The 19,556-nt window shown below is 45.0% G+C and overlaps 1 protein-coding gene across 4 annotated transcripts in view; it reads right to left on the bottom strand.

Moving 5' to 3' along the window:
• PHACTR1 (phosphatase and actin regulator 1) overlaps nt 1-19,556 on the bottom strand; it is a 451,342-nt gene that overhangs the window by 289,047 nt on the left and 142,739 nt on the right. The window contains exon 1 of one of the 4 annotated variants that reach the window (XM_053250902.1): nt 10,465-10,484. The exons of the other annotated variants lie outside the window; for them this stretch is intronic. The gene's annotated coding sequence lies outside the window, so the exon portion shown is untranslated. Of the gene's footprint in view, nt 1-10,464; nt 10,485-19,556 lie in introns of those variants that run through there. 4 annotated transcript variants of the gene reach the window in all.

Below are 19,556 nucleotides of genomic sequence, written 5' to 3'. Positions count from 1 at the left end.
AGGGAACTTGGAACCTTCTGCTCTTCCCAGAGTGGCTTCATCCCCGGAGGGGAATATCTTGCAGTGCTCACACATCAAGTCTCCCATTCATATGCATCCAGGGCAGACCCTGCTTAGCTATGGGGACAAGTCATGCTTGCTACCACAAGACCAGCTCTCCTCTCCATTCACTTCCACTTGCACCTACCATTGGAGCAGGAGGTAGGGTGAAGAGAGAAGGGGGAGAAACCCAGCAAGTCAGTGGCTGGGACCAGATTGTCCTACTGGGCAATCCAGCTGCCAACCACTCTATTAGAAGAAATTATTATTATTATTATTATTGTTGTTGTTACTACTACTACTACAGGACCACTGTTTCATTTATTTAATAAATAAATAGATTTTTAGCTTTTTGAGAAACTAAAAATGGCTTATAAATTACAGTAAAACAGTACAGGTTGAGTATCCCTAATCTGGACATTTGAAATCCGGAATGCTCCAAAATCAGGAAACCACCACAGTGTGTGCCTGCAGCACCAACTGTAAGTACAACACATTATTTCCACATGAAATCTGAATTTCATCTCCACCTAAAACACCATGTTTGAGTCTAACATGACCAGCAACATTATTGTGTTAAAATTTTTCTCACAATTAGTTTTCATTACATTTACAGCTACCTGTAGTTATCATAAATTCAAGGCTTATTTGTTTTTATACTTTAAATAAAACCTAAAAAAATAAAATACAGTGTACAGTAACCTTTTGTGTTTAGATTTGGTTCCCATGCCCAAGATATCTCATTGCAGTATGGTCTGGTCCCATCTGGTCCCAAGCAGTTTGGATAAGGGATACTCAACCTGTACCACAAAATATCAGATAAAAACATAAAGCAAGCAATGCACTAACACAACAGTGCGGACACCAGAGAAAGGAGGTGGAAAGGCAAATGTAAATAGATGTCTGCACCACACAGATCTCCTGGGAGGGTGTTCCAGGCATAAAAAGCAGCAAGGAATTGTCACATCTGGGTTGCACCCATACAACGTAATGCCAGTATACTAGTCATACTAAAAGCATGATTTCTAGATGGTAAAACCAATGACTGGCATCATCCTAACAGCTCATCCCCATGCACGTTGACCCGAATAACTCCAACTGGGTTCAATAGGGCTGACTCTCAAGTAAATGTGCAGAGGGACTAGAGGATTGCAGCGTCAACAGGAGTAGCACCAATATATGGATGCAATGCAATTTGGGAATTTAGATGGTCGCTTACCACTGCAAAGCACTGCACAGCTTGAGAGGAGTCGCCTGAGTTATGTTAGCTTTTCTTAAGTAAATGCAGGACAGGTTAACTGCTTTTTAATGCACTGAAGACACTGAGCATCAAATAACAGAATTGTATTTAGCTATCAAGGTTCCCTGATACAGGTTTTTACTCACATCTCTACATGCTACTCCTCCTGCATTTGGTTCGTTCCCAGAGCTGAGAGCCAATGCATATTTTACAGGTTGAGAAATACCTAGTTAGAACCCAGCAAAGATTATCCACGACTGTCTGTATATTCAGAAGAAAATCTTATACTGTATGTTTAGTGGGTTATTCTCACATACATGTGCACAGAAATACGAATATGGACACAATGAATATGTATATACCACTTTTCAATTAAAGTTCCCAAAGCAGTTTACATACAGAGATAAATACATTAATTAATTGAATGACCCCTGTCCCCAAAGGGCTCACAGACTAAAAAAGAAACATAAACAAGACACCAGCAACAGCCACCGGAGGGATGCTGCACTGGGGATGGATAGGGCCAGTTGCTCTCCCCCTGCTAAATAAAGAGAATCACCACTTTTAAAGGTGTCCTCTTTGCTCAGTTAGCAGGGGACATGCAGACTTTGGCCCACTGAAAGCAAAGGGACAGAGGTTAAGCACGACTAACTTGATAGTACCATCAATTTCAATGCAGATTAGTCCTAACAAATGTAACTTTTGCTAGATTAGTTTAAATGGCGAAACACACTTACAGGAAATGTGAATGGCAGTGGGGAAGCAACCTGCCTAGAGAGCAGGAGGCTGTTGGTACAAATCCCCGCTGGTTTGTTTCCCAGAATATGGGAAACTCCTATCCTATATCAGGCAGCAGCGATATAGGAAGGTGCTGAAAGGCATCCTCTCATACTGTGTGGGAGGATGCAATGGTAAACCACTCCTGTATTCTACCAAGAAAACCACATGGTTCTGTGGTCGTCAGGAGTTGTTGTTGTTGTTGTTGTTGTCGTCGTTAATCATTCTATTTCTATACCACCCTTCCAAAAATGGCTCAGGGCGGTTTACACAGAGAAATAATAAAAATGACTCAACAGCACAACTTTCCCTTCCCTTCCTAGCAATAAACAAAGAAGAGGTGATTGAAATCAAGGGGAAAAGAAACCCAGCCACTAATTGCGGGAAACCTGACCCTTTAAACGCAAGAGTATCACTCAGCTGAAAACATGACCTTATGCATATTTTCATTTTGCTATTTAAACTTGATCCCCTTTTGTAGTTCATTCAAAAACTAAAGCATGAGTTGGCCTTCGTATACCCTGAAGGCTCACTACTTGCAGAGTTGTCAGATAGTTGGGCTTGTTTATCCTTAATGACCATAAAACTGTGAAGACCTTTCCTAACCAGTAAACTTGTTTCTCTTGTCTAATAATTAATCCAGTAGGCATAATGCTTTATATCACTAAATTGCTATGCGATTCAATTAATGTAATCACAGATACAGGCCCCAAACAGATGATTCCTACCTATTATAATTACAGATTCTTACAGCTCAGCATATGCAAATAAAAGAAAGCAAACAATACTTATTATGATAACATGTTTTCTAATAGTCAAGCACTGCAAACTTAATTGCAGATAAGGGTGGATGATACAATTCTGTAATTAGTATCAAAACAGTTATTTCCAGACAATTAAACCATTACATAGGCCTGGGAGATCCCTTGTAGACACAGTTTTTGGCAAATTAGTGTATAGGAATTCCAGGAATGCTAAGAATAAGTTGAGGGTTTTAATCTGTGAAGTGTTCTATTGGCACAATCGTAAGGCTGGAAGTTCCTCCAATATTTCCTGCACCACAGGATTTACCATGCTGAAAGCATACTTAAACACACACACACACACACACACACACACACACACACACACACACCACACCCCATCCCACCCCACCCCTCATCTATGTGAAGAGAATGCAGACAAATTTGAGAGCACCACTAGCTGTGGGCAACAAGTCTTGTAAAGGGACCCAGGTATACACCCTGCATGGACCACTGTCCAAATGTGGTGGTGAAGGGGTACTGGAGAAATGTAGCAGAGAAGTCTATGCCACACTAAAACTGTTTGGGCCACTGTGGTCAGTTCTGAAGCTCCACAACAACTACTCAGGCCTGCCTCAAATATATTTAGCAGTACAACAATATGCTGCAGCACCACTGGCCTAGAGAAAGGGTCATGCAATGGAGCAGTCCACTGAAGAATCTTTATTTTATTTATTTATTTATTTATTTTTACATTTGATATCCCGCTCTTCCTCCAAGGAGCCCAGAGCGGTGTACTACATACTTAGGTTTCTCCTCACAACAACAACCCTGTGAAGTAGGTTAGGCTGAGAGAGAGTGACTGGCCCAGTCACCCAGCTAGTTTCATGGCTGAATGGGGATTTGAACTCGGGTCTCCCCGGTCCTAGTCCGTCACTCTAGCCACTACACCACGCTGGCTGGTGTAGTGAGCAGACACTACCCTCAAATAGAATTTGAGGACTCCTGTCTGTCAGGATCCAGTTAAACCCAAACTCAGATCCCTTATCCGGGAAAGAGGAGGAAAATCACATACAGACCAGGTCCCCATGGAGTAGCAGAGTTTCATCACTTCAGAATGCAGATGGGGGTTTACATGATTGAAAGCTCTTCCATTAAACCCCCCCCCCACAGAAACCCACCCTTCATAGAAAGCTAGTATATCAGAGAGAAGGCTAAGCTTGAATTCCTTCTCTCTGATCAGTAGTTTTCTATATGGATAGAATAGTTTGCATTTAGTCATGCAAGTACCCCCCAGTGGTCTGAACTGGTATAGCCAGACACAGGTAGACTTCTCAATGAGCACTAGGTAGAAGAGTGGACAAAGTGATGGATCACATCAAAGTCCTAATTGGGTTCACCTTGATTGCAGGTTGCAGTAGTGCTGTGTGAAAGTACTTCGAGTTCTCAACTTTTAGAATAGAATAATGAAAACCAAAAACATGCTCGGTCTTGACTGGATGGTTGACATCCACATTTTTATAACATAGTAAATTATTTTAATATTGCAGGTAAGTTACTAACAATGAACCACTTTTACAGAGCATGGCTAAATTCAGGATATACCGGCAAAGGACCCCCTGTCAGCAGTTGCGTAGCACGCAGACAACGGAGTGACTTTGAGTAATATTTTCTGGTTCATTAAAGCAACGATGAGTTAATTGGTGCCTTCTCATACTTGCTGATGAAGGAGAAAAGATATTTCCTTTTAACTTCTGAGCTTGGCTCCAAAATTACTAATTATTACGTCCTATGCCATGAAAGAGAGAGGGGGAATAATTTATACCTAGAAGAAATTCAGTATTAGCTCATCTAAAATACTGTCCACAGGATAAAAAGGGATATATTGGTATTTTTACTGTGCTGTAAATTCTCTTTAAAATGCAAATTAATTTTAGGTAATGCAATGAAAATTAAGCTTCGTGCTTGCACATCATCTGTAATTTCTAACCCGAACATTTTGATTAAACACACACACAGAACGAGAAAGCTAAGGGCAATTTCATAACCATCATGTCATTACATATACAGGCAGCCATAAGAGATAATAAGGCTATTCTTACAATCAAAATTCCTGGTGGCTAGGGCGGGCAGGGAGGGAGGCTTTTCTTAGGGGTTAGACCTTTCTTCCCACAAACAATGGTCACTGTTTTCTTTGGCGCGCCAGTGCACACTCACATGATCTGTGCTGCTCCTGGCAGCGAGGATCATTGGAGGCCGGGAAAACAGGTCCAAGCCTCCAGGAATCCCATAATCTCCCAACAAGTCCGGTGCATTGGGGGATTCTCCTGTGCACTCTGGGTGCAGCCTGAACACACACACGATCCTGGCCCTGGGGTGGAGGTGCACTTGTATCCTCTAACCCGGTGTAAGGTGGGTACCTTGCTGGAAGCAGCTGACAGGTGGATAACTGAGCAAAAAGAAAGAAAGCCTCTTAGACTCATCGAGTATACTTGGCCAAGGTGGGTAAAGGAGCCTGCTTACAAATGTTGGAGGAGCAGGGCAGTAAAGAGGAAGATAAAATGGATCCTCAAGAACAGAAGAAGGCCAGCTCTCTAGAGCATCAGAGGCAAACTGCCAGCTGGGGCAGAAGGAAGCCTAAAGCAGAGGAGGCTGTGGAGAAGCACAGCATGAGAAGTTATCAGGAGGCAGAGGAGCCTTCCTAAGAGGTGTGAAAGGAGGACTCCCTGTTAGAGGTTGTTAATTTTTACCCCAGTGGGTAAAACAGCAGAACACTAAGGAATGGGCACACACTCCAGTTACAGAGTAGGTAGCAAAAGATGGTTTAGTTGTTCCAGCTATTTAGAGAAAACACATCGAAATCCTTGTAGAACTAAACACTAAGTATTTATTGGTTAAGTACACTTGGATAGGAAAGACCTAAAACTAATCTAAAGAACTACATAATGAATAGGTAAGAAGGGCGGGGGAGATGTTTCCATCTGCTCTCCAGGAGGAAAGGAAGGACTGATTCAGCACAGGAAGTGCAGAAGAGTCAGATCAGGGGTCATAGAGTAGAGACAGGTAGAACAGTCAGGGAGACCCTTACTCACGATCTCTACTCCCAATGCCCCTGGTGGTCATTAGGATAGTTGGTGCAAAAGGTTGATGAACATCCATCTCCAACACTCCCTGTGGGGGAAAGAGGGAGGAGGACTCCCTGGGGGAAAGAGACGGTGTTCACTGTGATGTAACAGGGAGCCTATAAGATGCATGAATCAGGAAGGGGGTAAGCCCTGCATTCCTGGGTGAAGAAACCACAGGGTATAGATAGAACCTCTCCAAGGACTGCACCAGAAAAGGGGCAAAGACACAGGTGAGAAGCAAGAACTAGCTGTTCCTCAGTAAACTAGTCATTGATAGTGAAACTCTTCTGTTGTTTCCTGAGTCTCTCGTTTGCTGGGTCCCCATGCAAGCTCAACCACCTGTTAGTCCTTACGATGTGGAACTTCCCCCTTGCGGGGGTGATGATATTACACCCCAGTAAAATGCTGGGATTCAAACGGGTGTTTGTGGCCAAGGCAGCACTGGGATTGGGCTCAATCCTGGCTTTGCACATGAGCAGCCCAACCCAGGCTGAGCTGCCCTATCCTGGGCTGGGCTGCTCATGAGAACAGCCGTAGTGTGTACTTTGCCTACTTGATGCTTGGTTTTGTCTGAGAATGCATTTTAAACATAAGACCAGCCCTGCTGGATCAGGCCCATTTAGTCCAGCATCCTGTTTCCACAGTGGCCCACCAGCTGAGCCCATAAGCAAGAAAGGCCAATAGGGAAGAGGTGAATGCATGCCCTCTCTCCTGTTGCTGCTCCCATTCAACTGGTATTTAGAGGCATTTTGCCTCTGAGGCAGGAGGCAATACTAATTAATATAGAGTGAAGATCAACTAAAAATTAAATTTCCAGAATTGGGAGTGACTTGACCCCTTTGCCTGAAGTTGGTTCAGGGAAGGGGAAAAAATCTAAGTCAAGGTCTCCACTAAATAACCCCTTGAAATTCCTTTTGGTAATTTTAACTGGAGGACTCCCATCTTGGTCAAACTATTCACCTATGTAAACCCAGAGAATGTGAACTGAGTAGCAATCCAAAGTATCAAAAAAGCAAACACAGGTCCCTGCAATTATCATCCAATAGGTTTATTGAATCACATCCAAATGACCTATCTGACATTTGTGAACAGAGGTGTAAATAGGGAAAATAGCGCCTAGGGCAAGCACTGAAATTGCACCCCTGTCCAAACAGGAATGATGGGACTTGTAGTCAACAATATCTGGAAATCCCTGTTAAAAGGAACACTGTACCATCTAGACATGGTTGTTGATCAAAACCTGAAAACAAGAGCTATCTCTGTAAAAGACTTAGAACAACAGTCAGGAGTTATGCGAGGATTCCAAGTGTCATTTTCTCTGTCTCATCTCATTCTTTTTTAAAAAAAACATGACTTTGTCCTAGAGGATCACCTGCCCAAACAGCCACTAGCAAAATAGGGGAAGAAGAAGGTGGTGGTGGTGGTGGTGGGGGGGGGGGAGTCTATAAACCAGTGAATGATTCTTGCCAGCCTTTGTCTTGTGATGATTGTTGGCTCATGATGGGGTATATGTGCATTCACCACACTAGTGCTTACTTTGACACCAAGAGGGAGGAGGATACATTAGTTTGCCACACTGGACAGAGGCATTTGCAACAGGAGCAGACAGCCAAGTTCTGCCAGGGCCAAAACCAGCCCCTGCCAGACTAAGAAATCATTGTAATTTGCCCCTTCCTGTCACAAGCAGTGTGCTGTTCTTTTATTATTGACTGTAACTCTCAAATATCCCAGTCATGGATGGAAAATTCAGGGTCAATTTACAAGAGACACATTTTCTACATGGAAGTTTCTTCTGTGCAGGTGTTGTGCAGAAACTCACGTGTAGTGACCGCCAGGGGCATAGCAAGGTTGGAATGGGCCAAGATGAGATTTTAAAATGGGCCCCCAGCCCCTCAAAGTCCAGGGCCTCCACACACCCCAGGCCCCCAAGGATTTAAGTCTGATATTTCAAAATAAGTATGCTGCCTGGAAATACATTTCACTGAATACACACATGCACACTTCACAATATATAGTGATATACATTGAGTACTATATGTTTGTGCTACTTTTAGAACACACTAAAAACAGTGTGATTTTTAAATTAGTGTGCCTAGAACACACTAGAAACACTAATTATTAAAATGGCCCCCTCGCTGCAGATTAGCAAAGGAGACTTTCAACTATGCAGGGTTTAGATGTTTGTTTTCTCAGAATTCTGAACAAATTCAGTAAAGTTTGATTCCAGGAGGTTTTTCACACGAGGCTTTTAAAGCCCTTTAACATACATCTCCTCTGGAATGGAGGTGCTGCATTCACATGTTGGCCAGAGTTACCCTGAAGTCCCTGCAAGTTATTGGAGAGCAGTTCACACACAAGAAAAATGAAATAAAATAAAAGCACAACACATGCTTCACAGTTCTCACTCAGACCTTCTGGGTTGCAAAACAACTTGAACATAAGTGCATTTATGAATGAATGAATGAATGAATGACTGAATATTTGTTCCAGAAGTGTTTGTAATTGTCTGACATGAAACAAGCCACTTATAGGCATTTTTAGATGGTTTTTGTTTTTAAAGCCAGCACATTTTTCAGTCTGTTTTAAATTAAATATTCAGAGACTTCTCAGTCTCGCCCCACCACCCATATCAAAGCCCTATGGCAAGCAGATCCCTATATATGGGGGTAACCACAAAAAGGAATTTACAGCCTACCTTGCAAAGGCTGTGCTGGAGGGTCTGCTCTGCTGCAGGGAGCTCTGCCAGCCACCTTCCTGGCTTGCTGGGGCCTGCTGAGTTCAGGCTTCAGGGAGGCCTACTCGGAGGCCTCTCTGGAAGCCCCGCCCACCCGCCGATCAGCTGAGAGGCGGGGAGAGAAGAGCTCTGCAGTTTGCCGGCTGCTCCTATCCTAGGCCGGAGCTGGAGGCAAGTGGCTGAGGGACCCTGGGGCTGGGCAGGTGGGCAATGGGGTGGGGGTGGCAGGAACTGGCATGGCGCCCCCACCTCAGTGGTGCCTAGGGCACGTGCCCTGCCTGCCCCCCCCCAAGTTCCGCCTATATTTGTGTATAGTTTGGAAGAATGGGTTGATTCTGATCATTCTTAATTGAATAAGCAGGCTTTAGGAGAGCTATTGATCACTGTTTCATTCTTAATCACCTCTCAAGTGAATATGCCACAGATCCTAAGATACGGTATTATGCAGCCACTAAGGCTCTCCACACAAGCAGTGTGGAATGCTTAAGAGGGTTCTGTGGGGAGATGGGGCTTGACCCGCTCTCCCCACAGATGAGCAGGCAGGATCAGCAGCTCGCCCTGGGCGGCCGTATTGGCAGCCCACATGATTACTGGCTCCGTCACAGAGCTGGTTGGGGCAGTGGGGATCGGGGGCCTCCTGGCCCCCAGAAGTCCCAGAATGCCCCGCATGAGTGTGTGGTGCATTCTGCGGAGCCCCCCAATGTCGGGAGGCTTGCTGTAGCCTCCTGGTTGGGGGGCTACTCGTGAGTCGCTGCTGTGTGGAGCCACACCATGGCCACACATGATCAAATAAATGGGGTTAGCAAAGTGCATGCTCCGCTAACCTTGTTTAAGGGGGGAGCAATTAAGCAGGCTTGTCGCCGGGAGCCACACAGCTCCCAGTGGTTCACACGCGTGGTGGAAACTGCTGGGCTCCCTTAGCCCAGTTTCTACCATGTGTGAGAATAGCCTCTTCGTACATTTAATTGCAGACTATGATAGGACCAGGCATGGTAAGTTATGCCTAAAGTTGTGGAGTACAAATATTGATAAAAATAAATTTAAATGGACATCACTATCACTAAATAACATAACACAACAGCCCTCCTGGATCAGGCCCAAACCTATCTCGTACAACTTCCCACCAGATGCCCCTCAGAAGCCCACAGGCAAGATCTGAAGGCATGCTCTCTCTCTCCTACTGTTGCTCCCCTGCAACTGGTATTTTCAAGCATCTTGCCTCTGAGGCTGGAGGTTGCCTATAGGCCTCAGACTAGTAGCCATGGATAAACTTGTCCTTCATGAATTTAGCTAAGCCCTTCTTATTTATTTATTTATTTATTTACTAGTATCTTTAAGCCTGTTAAATTAACGGGCGCTAGTAGAGCTTTGGGGCCACTCTCCTCCTCCTCCATAACTTCACCGCCGCCTCCACCCGGCTGGGACCGCCGCCTCCTCTGCCCCCACACTCTTGCCTCTCTTCCACTCCCTCCCACCCCAATCCCAATTTTTTTTCCTTACCGGGCTGCCGCTCCTCCTCCCAGATGGCAAACAGTTAAGTTTGGAAGCGGCGGCGAAGCAGCAGCAGGAGGCGGCGGCGACTGGGTCGGATGCCAGCCGCGGTGGGCCCACCACACCATGCGGCCTGCCGTGGCCGCTGCCGCCACTTGTCCGTCGTTGTGGCCGGCTGCCAGACTGCCACCGCTCCCCCCATTCCCAACTTCTGCCCCTGGTATTGGGGCCCACTGCAGGCTGCCCATCTGCTGCTGGGCCGGCCCCGCAACCACCAACCATCGGCCCGCCGCCGCCGCCATGGGCCCCACTCACCGCCGCCATCACTTCCCCGTTGCGGCCGCCACCGCCATCGGGCCCTGTCGCCCCACCGCGGCCGGCATCGGCCCCAGTCGCCGCCGCCTCCTGCTGCTGCTTCGCCGCCGCTTCCAACGCTTCCAGGTATGGAGGTCCGGACCGGGACCCAACATGGCCGCCGTGTCTCTGCGGCCGTATCTTTCTCGGACGTTCTGGGCATGCGCTCCCTGGAACTAGTGTTGTGCAAAAGGAAGAAAAATCTCTATCTCCATATCATGCATAATTGTATACACCTCTATCATGTTGCCCCCAGTTGTCTTTTTTCTAAACTAAAAAGCCCCAGGTGTTGTAGCCTTGCCTCATAAGGAAGGTGCTCTAGGCCCCTGATCATCTTGGTTGCCCTCTTCTGCACTTTTCCCAGTTCTGTAATGTCCTGTTTGAGGTATGGTGACCAGAACTGTACACAGTACTCCAAATGTGGATGCACCATAGTTTTGTAGAAGGGCATTATAATATCAGCAGTTTTCTTTTCAATCCTCTTCCTAATGCTTCCAAGCATGGAATTGGCCTTTTTCACAGCTGCTGCACATTGTGTCAACACTTTCAACGAGCTGTCAACCACAACCCCAAGATCCCTCTCCTGGTCCGTCACGGACAGCTCAGACCCCATCAGTATATACGTGAAGCTGGGTTTTTTTGCCCCAATATGCATTGGTTTACACTTGCTAACATTGAACCACTTCTGCCATTTTGTTGCCCACTCCCCCAGTTTGGAGAGATCCTTTTGGAGCTCCTCGCAATCTGTTTTGGATTTCTGTTTGGTGTCTATTGGACCTGACATTCAGGACAGGGGATGATGGACAACCTTCAGGGGTGATTCCCGGGGCAAGAGTGAAGGGGTTGGGGCTGAATGCCTTCTGGTTTGCTTTTTACTCAGTCTGCACATTAAATACCTTATCCTGGCCTTGCTGCAAACAACTTTCCTCCAGTCACTACTATGTGTGTCAAATGATGACAGTATTTTATGTGGAAAATACAGTCATCCTGTTATTCACTCAAGTTGCAGTGAAGTGTTTGTTTCCAGACCCAGAGGACTTCTCTATGCCAGGCCTTGCCTAAGTACCAAAAAGCCCCCAGATCTCATTTCTTGGTTCTGGACCATCACACCTGCTTTTTGAGTTCTTCACCTGCTTGCTTCATTCCCATTGTGTCATCTATACCATTGTGGAAAACTGCAACAAACTGTGAGATGCCAAGGACAAAGTTCCCTGTGCAGGAGGCAGACAGAATGAAAACAGGTAGCACATTTGAGGCTGAAGGCTGATATTTTGGTGGTGGGGGTAGGGCTCCACAACCTTCCTAAGGACAAAGTTGCTTAGATTTGAAAGGCTTCTGAGAGGCATCTGATGGGCCACTGTGGGAAACTGGAGGCTGGATGAGATGGATCTTTGGATTGATCCAGCATGGCTCTTCTGGTGTGTTCTCAACTGTGAACTGGGACTTAATTGAAGAGATCCTTTGGGGGAAGGTTCTTAGGGGAAGGAACGTAGCTCAATGGAAGAGCTTCTGTTTTGCTTGCAGAAAGCTGCAGGTTCAATCCCTGGCATTTCTAAGTAGGCTTGGAAGAGTCTCCTGTTTGAAACCATGGAAAGCTGCTGCCAGTCAGCCTCATTACATCAGCAGCTGACCTCTGATAGGCCACACAGGAGCAGGAGGCAGACCTAGCCCTGCTGAAGCAGGTCCAGATACAGGATCATAAAGTGTGCTTTGCAGAGTGGCACATCCATGCACAGCAGTCCCTGTAGCCACAGCTCTCTATTGTTTCCAGGCCTGCTGGGTCCCAGTAGTTGCACAGAAAAGCCTATGATAATAATATATTATATGTTCTGTAACAACGTATTTTGAATAAAAGATATTCACTCTGTATATCTTCAAATATATAAATATTGAAAGCTTATTTTGTATTACCTGACTCATAAACTTGCACCAATTTTGTACACTTCTAACAAGAAATTATAGGAAGTGCATTTAAAATCTGTGACATTTAGCTTGAACAAACTTCAGCTATTTCCTCTAACCTAGATACAGTATAGCTCTAGTCCAGGTAAAGCTACAGAGGGTAATATCTTACAGCACTGGATAATAGACTTCTTAAAGTTCTATTGCCCTCTAGTGTTTAATGAGTGCATTGCAACTTCAGGACTTAAGTGCAGAGGCAGATCACCGGCTTACTATACATTTTTTGCCCACATAATAGGCCTGTTCACACAATCATCCAAATCAGGGTAGGAGCTGGGTTTTACATGCTTTACATGTTTTACATGCTTGTGAGAACCACGCAAATCCCTCCAGCCCAGGCTGCTCAAAAATTTTGTACCCTGCTCTTAACCAAGGTAGGAGGAAAAGAGAAGCTCTCCTACCTCGCTTTTCTGGTCATGTGGATCCACTTACCTTTCCCGTGCAACTACAGGAGGCCTGGAAACAATAGAGAGCTGTGGCTACAGGGACTGCTGTGCATGGATGTGCCACTCTGCAAAGCACACTCTATGATCCTAAATCTGGACCTGCTTCAGCAGGGCCAGGTCTGCCTCTTGCTCCTGTGTGGCCTATCAGAGGTCAGCTGCTGATGTAATGAGGCTTTCCAGTCTACTGGCAGCATAAAGCATGCCGGGAAAGCCTCCTAGGCCTTCAGAGGACCTTCCATGCTTGCAGCTCCGGATTTAAGCAATGAATGCCTTACCTGGCTTATTCCTCATGTGTTTTCTGGATTTGCTGACCCAAACAGAGGTGCTGTTCATCTGCTGCTATTGGGATAGGAACTCTCTAATCCCCAAATAGTTGTGTGAACAGGGTGTGTGTATTATATCTACTATAACAGAAACAAACGAACAATCTTGCACTGCGGAAAAATGTCACGCAATTATTGTTTTAATTGTACACAATTTATCTGAATATCCATGGTTTGTGGTGAATGATATCACATTCCAAAATTTAATATCTGCTAGTGATTTAGGATCACTCCAAACATGGTGTCCTCCATCACCACTAGAAGTCCTTTTAATTCATCACCTCATGCTTCAGCCAAAGTTTGCTTTAGAAATTTGGGAACAGGGCTGTGTTCACCAAAACATTCACAGAATGTTAATATAAGCTAGCAAAATCAAATACATTTTAGGTAGGTGGCATAATCAGCCTTAGGCTATGTACAGACATACAAAGAAACAGAAGCCTGTGCCAGGTTTTTTGCTGGAAGGTGAGCTCTGTTTCTCTGCCTTTATTCCAGTACTGACACATGTATCTGGCTCCAGAATGAACAGTGATTGAAGCATTGAGATGGAAAGCATGAAAGGCAGGGTATTCAGCTTTGTTTTGGTGTTTCCTGCCCTCTCCACACATGCCTGGCATGATTATTTAAATTAATAGATGTTTTGGATTTTTTGTTTTGTTTTAATATGTGTTGCCCCTGCTCTTTTTTGCACTTTGAAATTGGCTTAGGGGAAGATTATTTCCTGACTGACACAAGAATCATCCAGTGAGTGATATTCACAGCCCTATTCTGAGAAGGAAAAACTTTTTTTTCCCATTATTAACATAAGAGCTGGCCAATTGGCACTTCACAAATCCAGCTTCTTCATTATGGATATGTAAAGCAGACATGATTCAGTTTGGAGCCCACTTTGGTGTTTCAAAGGAGCTCCCATCTGAATTGATTCTTTGAGGGGCCAGGCCAGTTTGACAGCTCAGTTCCAAGCAGCTCAGACTTTGATGCCCACCATCCCCTCCCATACCATCCCCTGTACTTACCTTACAGAACTTTCTTTCTGTAAGATATAGATACAAATATTCTGTAGAATATATGAGATGGTTTTGGCAGTGAGGAAAGTGCAGGATTTATTTTGAATTGTAGTCTTTTCAGAAGCTTCTGCAATGGCCTCTGAAAAGACTATAGTTCCCAAGAATATCCAATTAACCTTGTACCTTTCACAGAACTTCAGGTTTTTAAATAAAAAAGAATTTAAAAAATCAAGCTGTTCCAGGACTTTTGAAATAGACGCTGTGTGCATTACAGTTGCTGCTCCCTCGCTAAAGGAAGCATCTCTTCAGCCTGGTAAGTTAAGTACAGGGGAGGGGAGGGGAAGGCAAGGTAGAGAGTTTCAGAGGTGAAACTGGATCGGCATTGATGCAATCAGATTTGGCTTTGATTTGGCCCAGATTTGACCTGATCTGGATGGTGGCCTGGGCCAATCAGGTCAATCCAATTCAGAACAGTTCAGTCTCCAAGGCTGCACATATTCCTCCTGTACATGCTTCACAACTGAAGTGTGCTTCACAGCAGGTATACATCCTCTAGCTTGACTTTATAACCCGGCATTTAGCAGAGATTGAACAAACCGCTGGTTAAAAGGCTTCCTCCGGCCCGCAACCATTTCCAGCCGTGAGCCAGTAGAGGGGAGCAGCCGTGCTCATAGCACAGGGCATTCAGGGCTGTAGGGGGGGGGGAGTCCTCCTGCTCCCAGCTCTTGCCTTTGCCACACTGCTGCTCGTGTAGGTGCACATCACAGTGGAGGGAAGCATGGCTGCTACTCATTTGCTGCCATTTCTGCAGCCCTTGAAAGCGACAGCCGACAGTCGTGTGTATGGCCTCATCGTCTTATGATTCAAACTGCAGTTTTTAATATCTCCACAAGATGGGGCTAAAATGTAAACTGTAACAACCAAAGAGAACTGCAAGATGGCATTAATGTGTGAGAACTGCTAAAATGGACTAATTGATAGAAATGCTATCCGCAGGATGGGGATTCCTTAGCCCCTCAGTCTCTGATCCGCAACCTAGGATGCAATCAGCATAAAGTAAATATTGTCTTCCTTGTCACTGGGGGAATCTCCTCTGTGGTGGAATAAAGGATTTATACTCTGTGTCAAGAGTCAGCGTCTTTGATGCTTGCTTGGATTCAGGGCCAATAAAGGAACAACAAGCTGTGCTCAGTGATGTTTCTCCCTCTCTGGCTCAGGGGGGTGATTAGTGTTGGCATAATTAATTAGAAAATGGAAAATGAGAACGCTAATTCCTAGTCCAATGTGGTTTAAAAACTACCAGTGCAGAACTTTTCACCAAGTTAACATGCAGGGAAACAGACCCGAGCTTGATATTGCTATGTACAGTTTTGAATTGAGACAAACTTTGAACAAACAGATGACAGAGTATCTTAAGACGACACAACATCCTAACCAAGCATGAACAAAAAAACACAAACAGGTGCAGGTCCACCTACAATGATGAATACTAACAAAATAACCAACAGTGCAAATATTTCTGTATAAACTGTATATCAATACTGCATTTAAAATGTTATCAATTTGTTTCTTTCTTGTCTCCCATCTATTTAACTGCCGTTTGAGATGAGGTCTGGCCCACTTGTTCTGCAGCCTAGCATGGGCGGTGCTGATCCACCCCTGCTGCTGCGGGTTCCTAGCAAAGTGTCAGCTGCCTTGCGCTTTTGCACAAGAGCGCAAATATTTAATACAAATACTTTCCCCCTTGTGGGGTGGAAATACAGGCTCCTTGGGGCAAGCAGCAGCCTGTGTATCTGGGGGTGGGGGTGCAATTTAGACTGGAAAATAATGCAAGGAGTAAGCATTCACACACACACACACACGCCCCTGCTGTGAGTATATTTGCAGCTCCCCCTGGCTACCAACCAAATGAAATGTCAGGAGACCCCATGTAATGCATAGTTTGACTCTCTGCCTATTCCTATTGAAGATTTCAGCTGGGGGAAGATCAAGACCTGGTTAGGTAAAGAAACCCAGATCTGTTGTTATAACCAGAAAGAAATTGGACAGAATATATTGTGCTTTGCCAAGCATTCTTTCCCAGGTATCATTACATGGCAGTTTGCACAACTATTGATCTATCAGGTTGGAACGCAATCTACCAGCCACAGACTTCCTGTTGGGGAAGGTCATTTGCAGCTGGTTTGGAGCTGTTACCTATATGCAGATAACACTCAACTCTATCTCACTTTGCCATCAGCTCCCAGAAAGTTGACGGTAGGGATGAGCACAAAATGGATTTTGCATTTTGTTTCGAGCTCAAAATTAAATGCAAATGGCCAACACATTCTGCCAAAACAGTGGTTGATCTGGTTCTGAATGTTCTGAGTGTTCCAGCCATAGGGAACAATAGGGAAACTTGGAAAACCCCATTGTTCCCTATGGGTAGCTCTTAGGGACACCCAAGTAGGTTGTGTGGTAGGGCATGATGGATGCTACCTACCACCCAACCCACATAAGAAATGAGCATCCTATGGGGGTTTGGGGGAAAGGTTAAAAAATTGGTAAAAATTGCCCACTGGCCCATTTCTTTTGTGGGTTGGGTGGTAGGTAGCACCCATCACGCCCTACCACACAACCCACTTGGATGTCCCTAGGAGCTACCCACAGGGAACAAAGGGGTTTTCCAAGTTTCCGCATTGTTTCCTATGGCCGGAACACTCAAAATGTTTCGGGTTTTGTTTTGTCGAAACAGCCGGCTTGACTGCTGTTTTGATGGAACATTTCAGCCATTTGCATTTCATTTGGAGTGTATGGAGTGAACAAAGGAGTGTTTTGAGTTTCCCCATTGTCCGCTGTGGATAGAACAAACTGCACTCACAGAGTGCACTTGCACACGAGTTTTGCATTGCAATTTGCAGTGCATTTTGCAACCCTGCCTTGAAAAACACGGCTGAAGCACACAGTAAAAGGGATCTGTCCCTCGCAGTACAAAACACACATTTCAAACACAGTCCAAAAAAGGCCGAAAAAGAATCACTGACCCAGAATCCATTGCTAGCCACAGTGCCACTCTCTCATACAATCTCACAGTTGCTGTCTCTCACACAATTATGCCTTCTTACTTCCAAGCATTGCAACAGCTGCCACAGCACCCTTAGTGGCAAGCATAGCTAAAAGCTCAACTAGAGCAACTTCAGTCACATTTTGACTGAATATACTTTGCAATGCAGACTGCAGAGTAAACCAGAGCAGTGAGTGAAGCACAAGTTAATCTCAAGGCCAGACATGAAGCTCATCACAGCAATCACCAAGAAATATCACACGTATGTGTGTGTGCATGTGCATGCATGTGTGTGTGTGCGTGCACACACACACACACACACACACACACAGAGCTGCCACTGTCCATTTCTCACCACAACACTGTCTCACAAACAAAACAAACCACAATTCAAGGAAGGAAGGCACCCAAATCCTGCCTTTGTCAATCTAAGATCCAGCAAAACCAGCAATAGCATAGCATATTATATTTGGTCAAAATCAAACCTTCCTTCCTTCCATCCAGATGTATCCACTTCAAGAGAGGCACACTATAAGGGCTCTCTCTGCCTCCCAGTCCCTATACATTTGGAAACTCCCTCCTTTCGTATCCCCTCCCTCTCCCCAGCCAATGGGGGCACAGTTGCCCATGACAACACTTGATTTGTTTGACAACAAGCCAAACAAGAGGCAACAAGATTGCAAGCGAACCAGAAGCCAGGGCCAGAAAACCAATCAGCAGGGGGAAAACAGGCCTCCAAAATGGCACTCAAAATGTTGAAATGTTTCGACTCCAAGAGGAGTTGCTTTGTTCCTAGCTCCAAACAGGCCCTTTATTTAAAGGGCGTTTTGTTTTGAGCTTGGAACATTTGAAGCAGCCCATTTTGAGTTGAAACATTTTAACTTTGAAACGTCCTGCACATCCCTAGCTGATGGGTGTTCTGAAGCAGGGCTGAGTTAGAGGCAATAATGAACTGGATTTCATCAAATAAACTGCCACTTAATCCAGATGTGTTTGGAAAATTCAGAGAGTGCAGAATGCAGCTGCCAGATCACATCACCCCCCTCCTAAAGGAACTGCATGGGTGCCAGTTTGTTTCAAAGGTCAAATCAGGGGCTGTAAGAAGAAGGTTGTAAGAAAGTAAAGCATGCCTAAGAATTATGGAATCATTCACATTCTTTTCTCAATGGTATACTACAGATGGCATGTGTACTAGAGAGGGAAATATGAGGAATATTTTACACCAACAGAATAGAATCTGTAATTTAAAAGTTCAAAGACATGAAAAACACAGTTATACTCTCTTTTCAGCTACAGATTTTATCAAAGGCAATCTGCAGATTCTGAACAAAGAAGCAGGCTAGTTATTAAAATAAACTGTACGGATGAACATCTTAAGCAAATACATTCATTGCAGTTGGGAGATGTAGGGGGATTTTTTTCCCCATGCAGATGATCAAGGGTAATTGTCATATAAAGCCCGTAAAATCCTATCATGCAAATCTTAAAAGCGCTGTCACAGAAGGATAAAAGGATTACATTATGCATGATGTGCCCTATTTGTATGTAGAAAGGCTAGTGGTCACTGCAAGCAAGACTGCAAGAGTTTCTTCAACATTGTCACCCCTGCATTATTCTAGATTACACCTGCTGTTATCTGGGATCCATAAACAGCCCTCTTAACAAAGGAGACTAATGGAACAGGCACTCTTACAGACATAGGATTAAGATAAATGAAAACAGTAAACTAAGCAATGGTCCACTTTCCTAATCTATCACTGAAAAGGACATTAGCCGCTTCCTTAGCCCCCTCCAAAACAAGGCTCCCCCCCCCACAATTTCCACATCTAGTGCTAGTCAATCCTCAGAGGGGTTGGACTGCACAAGATAATTGGAGGAGGGTGAGAAGAGAGGGAAATGTCTTGAATTCTGACCATTTGCACTCACATTGTGCAAAACTGGAGGGAAGTGAAACTGAGGCCGCTTTCAGGGGAGAGGTGCACTGCAGCACCTGGGGTTGGGGGGTGTGTGTGCACAACTTTCAGGTAAAATAATGAGGAGATATTACTGAGGGGAAGAAGGTGGTTTTGCTGGTGTTTGCAACGATTTGATCTGTTTAAATAGCGAGAGGAGTGTGCTCTCGTGATTGTGGTAGAGTGGCGAAGCACTCCAGTCTCTAAAGATCTGGGTGGGTGGGTAATTTAAAAACCTATACCCAAAAGGGATCGTGTGTGAGCGTTCCATAGGGAGCAAACAGTCAGGAGGATGGTTGGGGGGCATGTTAGCTCTTGCA

This window comes from Hemicordylus capensis, chromosome 4, assembly GCF_027244095.1.
Source record: "Hemicordylus capensis ecotype Gifberg chromosome 4, rHemCap1.1.pri, whole genome shotgun sequence".
In the NCBI taxonomy this organism is placed as follows: Eukaryota; Metazoa; Chordata; class Lepidosauria; order Squamata; family Cordylidae; genus Hemicordylus; species Hemicordylus capensis.
Note: the sequence above shows the minus strand (reverse complement) of the source record. Positions and strands in the feature narration are given on the sequence as shown.